Source organism: Bombyx mori, chromosome 4 (genome assembly GCF_030269925.1).
Source record: "Bombyx mori chromosome 4, ASM3026992v2".
In the NCBI taxonomy this organism is placed as follows: Eukaryota; Metazoa; Arthropoda; class Insecta; order Lepidoptera; family Bombycidae; genus Bombyx; species Bombyx mori.
The window spans coordinates 18,212,523-18,223,522 of record NC_085110.1 but is presented as its reverse complement, the minus strand read 5'-3'; the positions used below and the strand labels follow the sequence as shown (position 1 = coordinate 18,223,522).

Genomic DNA, 11,000 nt, shown 5'->3' with positions numbered 1-11,000 from the left:
GAGGATACTACTGAAATAAAGGAAAAACTCAAAGAACACGGGCACGAAGTAAGGCAAATTGTAAATGTACGCCACCGAACCTCAAAAGAACCTCTACCTTTGTTCTATGTAGACCTGGAACCCAAGCCAAGCAATAAAGATATATTTAATTTAAAATTCCTAAATGACATGAAGGTATCATTCGAACCGCCCTACAAGAAAAAAGAAATTATCCAGTGTAAAAGGTGTCAAAGATTTGGTCACTCTAAAAATCAGTGCTACCGACCTTTCAGATGCGTCAAGTGCGGAGAAGACCACCCCACCAGCACCTGTAAAAAAACTAAAGACACAGAAGCTACATGTGCGAACTGTCAGCAAAAGCACCCTGCTAGTTATAGGGGATGTGTCAAATATAAACAATACAAGGAGCATATACTGAAAATTCAACCGAAAAACACGCACAAAAATATAATAAACAGACAAACGAGACTCCCAGATGTAGATACTTCACAGCCTAAGAAATTTAGTACCAGTAATAAAAATAGACTAACTTATGCTGAAGCAATAAAATCTAAAACAGACAACTTAATTAATTCAAACGAACCGCTTCAAGTGCAACAACTGGGTGACATCCTGGATAAGATGTTCAACAGAATTCAAACCATGATGATCAACATGGTAGACAACATGATGGACAGGTTTGTCCAGCTAATGAGCAGCCTAAAAAAAATTTAGTTCCAATCTCAGAATAATCACTTGGAACGCTAACGGACTAGTCGCACGCAGATTAGAGCTAGAAATGTTCCTGAACATGAACAAAATTGACATAGCACTAATTTCCGAAGCCAGATTTACAAGTAAAAGTTTTTTCTCAATAAGGGGCTATACTATCTACAACACCAATCATCCATCAGGAAGTGCACATGGAGGAACGGCAGTACTTATAAAATCTAACATAAAACATCACCCGCTCGAACCATTCGCGACAGACAAGATACAAGCTACACTCATCAAAGTCAGTGACAAAAGTTCGGACATTACAATTGCTGCAGTCTACTGCCCGCCCAAACCTCAGATATCACGGGAAGACTATAATGATTTCTTCTCTAAGCTCGGACACCGTTATATAAGCGGAGGCGACTGGAACGCTAAACATACGTTCTGGGGTTCCAGGCTTGTAACAACTAGAGGCAGACAACTCTACCAAGCTGTTAAGGATCTCAACCTTGACTGCTTATCAACAGGTGAACCTACTTACTGGCCGACTGATCCACGAAAAACTCCTGATCTACTGGACTTCTTCATAACAAAAAATATTATAATCAATAACACCAGTGTGGAATCTGACTTAGATCTCACATCAGACCATTCTGCAGTTATTCTTAACCTGAATAATAACATAATATTAAATCATGCACCACCCAGAATCTACAATAAAAAAACAAATTGGGAAGAATACAAAAATATTATCACAGCAGAAGTACAGCTCATGGTGTCACTGAAAACAGTAGAAGAAGTTGAACAAGCCATTGAAAACCTAAATGGTTTGATCCATAGCGCAGCTAATAGGTCCACACCCCAAGGTAAAGCTAGTAGTGTTAAAGAGCATGTATACCCTGCGTTCATTAGGGACAGAGTAACTGAAAGACGTCGACTCCGCAGAGAATGGCAAAACAACCACTACAAAAGAGACAAAACTGCTTTTAATAAAGCATCGCAACAACTAAAGGCGCTAACGAAACAATGGGCAAATGAGAACTTACAGAGTTACCTCACAAATCTGACACCTACTAGTGACACAAATTACTCTCTGTACAAAGCTACAAAAAACATGAAGCGTCCAAAACAACAGGCTACACCTATAAAAACACAACTAGGGACCTGGGCTCGCTCCGACGGTGAGAAAGCTACTACATTTGCAGAGCATTTACAAAAAGTATTTGAGCCACCTCCTAGCAACGACCAAAGGCTAGACAATGAAATAGACGAATACTTAAGTTCTCCAAATCAGATGTGCCTACCGTTGAAACATGTCACGCTTAATGAACTAAGACGGGACATCCGAAAACTTAAACAAGGTAAATGCCCTGGGTATGATCTCATTGACGCTACCCTCTTAAAACATCTACCAAAAAAGGGACTTCTGCTCATACTTGCTATCTTAAACGCATGTCTAAGATTATCCTTCTATCCAAGCCAGTGGAAAATAGCCCAAGTCATTATGATACAGAAGCCAGGAAAACCACCTCAAGATGTGACATCATATAGACCCATAAGTCTTCTTCCTGTTGTTGGAAAAATACTTGAAGGGATTGTGCTAAACAGAATGCGAGAACACCTAGCAGAAATAATACCAACCCACCAGTTCGGCTTTAGAGAAGGTCACGGCACTATCGAGCAAGTGCATCGTTTGGTTGATGTCATTGGGAGAGCGCTGGAAAACAAATTATATTGTTGCGCAGCCTTCCTAGACATTTCCCAGGCTTTTGACAAGGTTTGGCATAATGGGCTGCTTTACAAAATTAAAAAAAAGTTGCCACATTCATTTTTCCCACTACTTCAATCATACCTTGAAAATAGGTGTTTTGAAGTGAAGATCAATTCCGATACATCTAACATGTACGAAATTAATTCTGGGGTGCCTCAGGGTAGCATACTGGGACCGGTTCTTTATTTGATATTCACAGCGGATTTACCCACTCATGCTTCCACTACTACTGCGACATATGCTGATGACACTGCGATTCTTTCAACACATGAAAATCAAGATTCAGCATCCGATAGGCTTCAACATCACTTAAATCTGATCGAGAAATGGCTTAGACAGTGGCGCATAAAGGTCAACACAGACAAGTCGGTTCAAGTAACCTTCACTCTCAGAAGGAAAACATGTCCTCCTGTAAAACTCTGTGACGTAGAAATCACACAATCAGATGATGCTAAATATCTGGGTATGCACCTCGACCGACGGCTCACGTGGTGCAAACATATATGGACAAAAAGGAAACAGCTGGACTGCAGACTCAGAGGCATGTACTGGCTTATTGGACGCAAGTCGCAGCTTTCAGACGCCAGTAAAATGACAATTTACAAAACAATACTGAAGCCTGTATGGACATATGGCATACAGGTATGGGGCACTGCCAGTCACAGTAATATAGAAATACTAGAACGTTTTCAGAGCAAAACAATGAGAACCATGTTCAACATTCCACCATACATAAGCAACAAATATGTAAATCTTGATTTGAATCTGAGAACAGTGAAGGAAGAAATTGAAACATACAGCAAGAATTACCAAACACGACTTGACCAACACATTAATCAGCTGGCTGCAGAGCTGCAGGGGGAGGGCAGCCTAAGATACTCTCGCCTGAAAAGGAGTAGTATACCAGACCTAGCAAAAAGATTTGCAGATATAAGATGAGAATGGTACCACTGGGGACACAACTCAGCTGACTCAACTTTTCCTGATGAAAATCTGACAACAGATTAGATTATTGTTTTTCAAGAAACAGATTGCTAAGATGCAGGATAGAAAAAAAAAAAAAAAAAAAAAAAAAAAAAATTAACTTCTGCTTTCTCTTGTTCTTGTTCTTCTTTTTCTTCTGCTTCTATTTCTTCTTCTTCTTCTTGTTTATCTTCTTCATTCTGGGTGTTAATAAATTGTCCCAATAATGACACATCGCATGTCTCTTCGTCACCATCAAATGAATCTTCAATTGTTGGCAATTCAACATTGGAGCATGACCGGCCTTGACAGCTTGTACATGCTACAGAACAAAACAGTCCAACTTTTTTGCAACCACATTTAGCACTACATCCCTTTTTACAGTTGCAAAAAATGGTGTTTAGTAGTTTTTCTGGTGCAGGTGGAAGTAAAGCTTGAACTGGCTCTAATGAATTGTCGACCAACTTCCAACCCCAGTCTTTTGGGTCTAACTGATTACCAAGCCACACTTGAACTTGGTAATATACCCGAAAAAGACGTTGATGAGCAGCCGCTGAGGTTGGAGGAAGACATGCTAACTGCACTTGTTTTTATTTCGAGTATTTTTAACAAAACATGCATATCTGAACTTATCTAAGCACGTATTTTTTTTAGGAGCTCTATACATGGCGAGAAGAAAGCGAATTCCGTTGTAGGTGTTTCTACTATATTTATGTATATTAGTTCATATTATTTATTAATTTACATTGCACACCTACTCAATATTTAATATTATATCATATTTAATTACGTATTCTATAACACACTCTCATACAGTACACAAATACGCTAAACAATCATACATTCACAACACTACTCAAAATTATATTATTTACACAAGCATAGTCGGGCGCAACCGCTAGTATGCGGCAAAGACCCCGACTATGTATAACTACGTACGTACTGGTCGTCGCCTGCGCCACGACTCGGCCGCCGCTCGCGGCCAGTCGGGTTTGATCAACGCTACGCTAAGACTGTGTCACTCCTCGACTTACGCGTACTCTGTTGCTTTGTTACGATTTATTGCTTTCGTCTATTTTGTATTACTGTGTTTGAACTTGCTACCGCTTTATCTGTGCCTTCTGTACTCCGTAATTTCTCCTTCTAAATATTGTTATACCGTCTATGATTGGAAATAAACTGTCCATCCAATTACGGACTCGTTATTGTGCCGCCCGGCACTGGTGACCTTACCACCATCAACGACGACTACCAAACTGGTGACCTCTACCAAACTGGTGACCCCGACGTTTTGGATCCGGGTCGGAATCGGGAAGTTTTGGTATGTTGCGCCGGAGTACAGGAACATCGGACGACAGTATATAAGCTGGCTTAAGGCGGTCTATGCTTACTGTCATATCTTTGTTCAGGACGCGAACAACAAACGTTTTGGCGCCTCTCTTGAGTACTTCGTGTGGACCCGTGTAAGCTGGCTGTAATGCGCCGCGTATCACTTCTTCCCTAAGGAATACGTGACTACATGTTTTCAGATCCTTGAAAATAAAGGCTTTGTGTTTTGAGTGGTGCTGTGGTGGAACAGGGCGTACCTTCTCGGCAAAAGACTTCATCCGTGCTGAGAACTCGGTTATGTCGGTGGTGTAGTAGGTAACATCGTGGCCGAAAAATTCGCCTGGTAGACGAAGCGGCTCACCGTAAACCAACTCAGCCGACGAAGACTGAAGATCTTCTTTAAAGGCACTTCTTACGCCGAGGAGTACAAGCGGCAGAGACTCAGCCCAGTTGACGTCAGCATGACAGGTGATGGCTGCCTTCAGCTGTCGGTGAAAACGCTCAACCAGACCATTGCATTGTGGGTGGTAAGCAGTGGTCCTCCGGTGATCGAAACCGATGGACCTGGACAGTTGTTGAAACAACGCCGACTGGAATTGTCCGCCTCGATCGGTAACGATCTCGGTAGGACAACCATATCGCGCCACCCAGCAGGAGATGAACGCTTTGGCTACTGTTTCAGCGGTAATGTCAGTAATAGGCACTGCTTCCGGCCATCGTGTGAAGCGATCGACGGCTGTGAGGCAATACCGATATTCGCCAGCGGGCGGTAGTGGACCGATCAGATCTAAATGAACATGTCTGAAACGCGCTGAAGGTAAAACGTGCGTACCTAAAGGTGAGGCAACGTGACGAGTTATCTTCGCACGCTGGCAAGTCAAACATGCCTTGGCCCATTCACGGCAGTTCTTACGCATCAGTGGCCAAACGAAGCGTTGCGCAACGAGTTTAGCTGTCGCATTGGGACCTGGATGACTGAGCGAGTGGAGGCAGTCAAAAACCTGCTGGCGCAGTTGATGTGGGACGAAGGGTCTGGGTGTCGGTGTGCTGACGTCGCAGTACAAAATGGCACGACTCCCAGGTATGCTCGTCTGGACTAGGCGAAGAGAAGTCTCGCCTGTTAGGTGGTCTTGGAGTTCAGCATCTGAGGCTTGTAGATTAGCCATCACTTCTAGGTCGACAGGCGTCTGCAGTTCATCAACGCGCGATAGGGTATCCGCCACCACGTTATCTTTACCGGCGATGTGGACGATGTCCGAGGTGAACTGCGAGATGAAGTCGAGGTGCCTATACTGACGTGGTGAACAGTTACTTTTCCGCTGGTGGAAAGCGTAACACAGCGGCTTGTGGTCAGTGTAGACTGTGAAGTGGGTAGCTTCCAGCATGTGCCGAAAGTAGCGTATGCTCTCGTAAATCGCAAGGAGCTCACGGTCGTACGGAGAGTATTTCATCTGTGACGGGCTCAGCTTGCGGGAGAAGAAACCTAATGGCTGCCAACCTTCCTCTTTGAGCTGCTGCAGTACTCCACCTATTGCGGTGTCGGAGGCGTCCGTAACTAGACCTAATTTGGCTTGAGGGTCAGGATGAGCCAGCAATGCTGCATCTGCAAGGCTTTTCTTGCAATCCTTGAAAGCTCTGAGTGAATCTCCTTCCATGACTACCGGATGGGAAGCTTTAACCGAACCGGATAACAAGGCGTTCAGCGGGGCCTGAATCTGAGCGGCGTTAGGTAAAAATTGCCTGTAAAAATTAACCATCCCCAAAAATCGTCTGAGTTCTCGGACGGTTTTCGGTGGGGGGAAATTGCTGATTGCTTCAACCTTACTATCCAGTGGTTTTGTGCCCCTTTCAGAGATTTGGTACCCGAGAAATGTGACTTCGGGCACACCGAAAACACACTTGGCCGGGTTAATGAGAACACCGTAGTCTTTCATACGATTGAAAAGTTGGCGCAAGTGGTCCTCGTGGTCACGTGGTGTTTTGCTAAAACAAAGAAAATCGTCTAAATACGGGTAGCAAAAGTCAAAGCCACGCGTCATTTCATCGACAAATCTCTGAAAGGTTTGACCGGCATTCCTAAGTCCAAAATTCATGAAAGGAAATTCAAACAAACCAAAGGGCGTGGTGATCGCGGTCTTCGGGATATCCTCCTCCGCTGTTGGTATCTGATTATAGGCCTTGACCAAATCGATGACTGAAAAAATTTTACAACCAGACAAACTTTGTGAAAAATCGTGTATATGACGAATCGGATACTGATCGGGTATTGTGCGTGAATTTAACTGTCTGTAATCACCACATGGTCGCCAACCGTTGTCCTTCTTGGTAGTAAGGTGAAGCGGGGATGACCATGGACTGTCAGACGGACGTGCAGTTCCGTTGGCTATCATAATGTTAAATTCTTGTTTTGCAATTTTAAGTTTGTCCGGCGCGAGACGACGGGGTGAGCATGCTACGGGTGGACCTGGTGTACTGCGTATGTAGTGTTTCGTGTTGTGTTTGACAATACCTGGAGTACCAGCTGGGCGTGTTAGCTCCGGGTATTCAGCCAAGATAGCGTGGTACTTACTGTCGCCACCTGTCATTATCTTAACACTAGTAACACGATTATTATTTACATCTAGACTGGCTACAGTGCTCATGTTGGTAAGACTATCGATTAATCTTTGTTGGCTGACGTCCACTATGAGTCGATAATGAGACAAAAAATCGACGCCTATAATGGATTTAGTGACGTCAGCAACAACAAAGCGCCATGGAAAGTTGCGGCGTGAGCCTAAATTAACATTTAATTGCGTATAACCATAAGTGTCTATAACTGTACCATTGGCAGCACTGAGTTGATAACTAGTCTTAGAACGGCGTTCACACAACTTATGAATAGGGTAAACACAAATGTCACTTCCAGTGTCTATGAGGAAGTCTATATTATTGCTGCGGTCCTTGATGAAGAGGCGACCCGTAGAGTTGTGGCAGTCGCGAGTCGCCATCACTTGCCTGCTTGTCGGGTTTCCCGTCTTGTAGTCGCAGGGTCGCACGCACTTCCGCGCCTCGGCACCGTGTTTGCTGTGGTACCAGCAAATGGGGTACCTGCGGTAGTGTGACTGCGACCGGCGTGATGATGAGTGGCTGCGTTGTCGTTGACGTTCACGTTCCCGCCCGCGCTCGTGTGGCCGCGGTTGATGATGCACCTGCGTCGACAGGGCGCTGACTTGCCGCGTCAGCTCCGCTACTTGTTGGGATAGCCTGTCGATTTGCGATGACGATGATGATGACGTCACAGCTGCCGCAACGTGGTGACACGGTCGGCGAGCTCGGCGAGTGCGTCTAATGGAAGCGTCGACTGCGAAGCGACGATCGGCTGCAACGTGGTTGGTAGCCAGCTGGTCCATATAGTCCGCAGGAAGTCCTCCGGGATCTCTGGTCCGGCGAGGTGTTGTAGGTGACGCAAGAATTGTGACGGTTTGCGGGTACCGAGCTGCTCGTGCGTCAATAGCTGCTTCACCTTGTTACCGCGGGACGCCGACAACCTTTTTATCAGCTCCTCTTTAAGCCACTGGTAATCGGGAGGACCGGTGAGCACGTCTTCTACCTCGGCGGCATATTGGCGATCGAGGCTGGCCAATATATGATAAAATTTTGCCGTCTCGTCAGTCACTCGCATGATGGCAAATTGTCCTTTCACTTGCGCAAACCATATTGCGGGTTTTTCAGGCCAGAACGGTGGTATCCTGATGTGTGTTGAGGGTAGTTCTGTATTCGGGCACGCTGGCCCGACAGGCGACGCCATCTTGACGTGTCGACGTGGTCGTGTAGTTACCCGCGAGCGCGCCGTGTCCGATCCCTTGGATTCCGACATCTGTTCCTCGGGGTGCTCGTAGTCATGGGTCACCAGTTTGGTAGGGGTTGATGGTGGTGGTAAGGTCACCAGTGCCGGGCGGCACAATAACGAGTCCGTAATTGGATGGACAGTTTATTTCCAATCATAGACGGTATAACAATATTTAGAAGGAGAAATTACGGAGTACAGAAGGCACAGATAAAGCGGTAGCAAGTTCAAACACAGTAATACAAAATAGACGAAAGCAATAAATCGTAACAAAGCAACAGAGTACGCGTAAGTCGAGGAGTGACACAGTCTTAGCGTAGCGTTGATCAAACCCGACTGGCCGCGAGCGGCGGCCGAGTCGTGGCGCAGGCGACGACCAGTACGTACGTAGTTATACATAGTCGGGGTCTTTGCCGCATACTAGCGGTTGCGCCCGACTATGCTTGTGTAAATAATATAATTTTGAGTAGTGTTGTGAATGTATGATTGTTTAGCGTATTTGTGTACTGTATGAGAGTGTGTTATAGAATACGTAATTAAATATGATATAATATTAAATATTGAGTAGGTGTGCAATGTAAATTAATAAATAATATGAACTAATATACATAAATATAGTAGAAACACCTACATCCGTTGGTGATAACTTCTTGTGGAGTAGAATTACTCTTTTTAAAAACTTAAGCATACTGAACTAAATTTTGTTTTTCAAACATTTTAAAAACAGTTGTTTTACCTCTCCTGAAAAATGCAGATGTTGAATCACAACCAGTTATTGCATGTAAAAATAGTGCATGATTTTGACACTTTGCAAAAGTCAATAAACTGTTTGATGAATATATTACAGATTGTTGTTGAGCTTTTCCAGGTTTTAGGAAAAAAATAGTTTTTTCGATTTGAGTTCGAGCAGTGAGTAACACGGGTAAGAGTAACACGATATTATGACGATTACAGCTTTCAACTTTTTGAATCGTTATATCTCAAAACGGTGGCTCTTAGGAAAAAAACAATTTAGACTTTTTTCATAGATAATTATCTGATCTACAATTTTTGTCTGAGCTAATTTTATGATAAAACTTACCGTTTTGCTGAAAATCGCGAAAAACCCGTTTTTGTGACCTTTGCCCCGAGTAAATTTTTTTGCACGTGCCGGATCGATGAGAACTTTTCACATTTCATTTATAATAGTGTATTGAACAATCCTACCAATATTCAGCCAAGTCGGAATTTTGTAACCTCAGCCCTATTTTTTAGTCTAATTTGACCGGACTATTTGTGTTTAGGAGTTTAAAGCTTCGAACACAAAGTAAATTCGTATTTTAAAATGAAATATGTAACTAGAAGAATTAAATAAATACTGAACCAGGTGTTACGTACTAAATAATATTACCTAACAGTAATTAGTAGCTTATAATTATAAGTATAATGTCATCGAAATGAGATTCATAAAACTATTTTTTTTGCGAAAATAGATGAACGAACTCACGATCAATCCGATGCTAAGTAGTTATCGAAGCCCATTGCAGAAACAGGCAGAACGGTGGTACCTACCCATGTGGACTTAAGAATCTCCCTACCACCAGTTATTTCTGTGTCGTTGAATTCGTTTATGAAAAATTTTTTTATCCTTCTGCGGAAAGTGAACACCGGCGTATAAATTGATACGAACACACCTAGCGTCTTATGTCTGAGGTTACGACGAAATAAATTCTTTATTGTACGGTGTATTTTAGTATCAGGTAACGTCTCGACGTCAAGTAATTCACCTTCAACGTACCTCTCACCGTACAAGTATAATTAGAAAGAGAGAGAAACAATCGAAAGCTTTTTTAAATTTATGATGGATATGTAGTGCAGTCGTGGCCGAGCGGTTAAGGCGTCTGACTAGAAATCAGATTCCCTCTGGGAGCGTAGGTTCGAATCCTACCGACTGCGAGCTAAATGAATGCTTTCTTATTTTTATCTTTTTTTATATTTACAAAATGAAGTAATGATATAAGTAATGATAGTTCATCCACAGTGCGTTTCCAGAGAGCTTTTTTGCCACGTACCATCCGGCTATGGAATGAGCTCCCCTCCACGGTGTTTCCCGAGCGCTATGACATGTCCTTCTTCAAACGAGGCTTGTGGAGAGTATTAAACGGTAGGCAGCGGCTTGGCTCTGCCCCTGGCATTGCTGACGTTCATGAGCGACGGTAACCACTCACCATTAGGTGGGCCGTATGCTCGTCTGCCTATACGGTAATAAAAAATAATAATAATAATGAATAAATTGAAGTAATGTAATTAATTAAACAGTAAAAAATATTAGATTAGAATTAATATAGATTTTTGGCATCACTGTTTGAATTTTTGTTTCAGTCATATTTATTGGATACCAGCCTTAGATGTGACGTAAGCAACACTAATAAA

The 11,000-nt window shown here is 43.2% G+C and overlaps 1 non-coding gene across 1 annotated transcript; it reads left to right on the top strand.

The window, feature by feature from the left end:
- Nucleotides 1-10,441: 10,441 nt before the first annotated feature.
- On the top strand, nucleotides 10,442-10,523 carry TRNAS-AGA (transfer RNA serine (anticodon AGA)). Its single transcript has one exon. It is a non-coding gene; the product is annotated as a tRNA-Ser (tRNA).
- The last annotated feature ends 477 nt before the right edge of the window (nucleotides 10,524-11,000 follow it).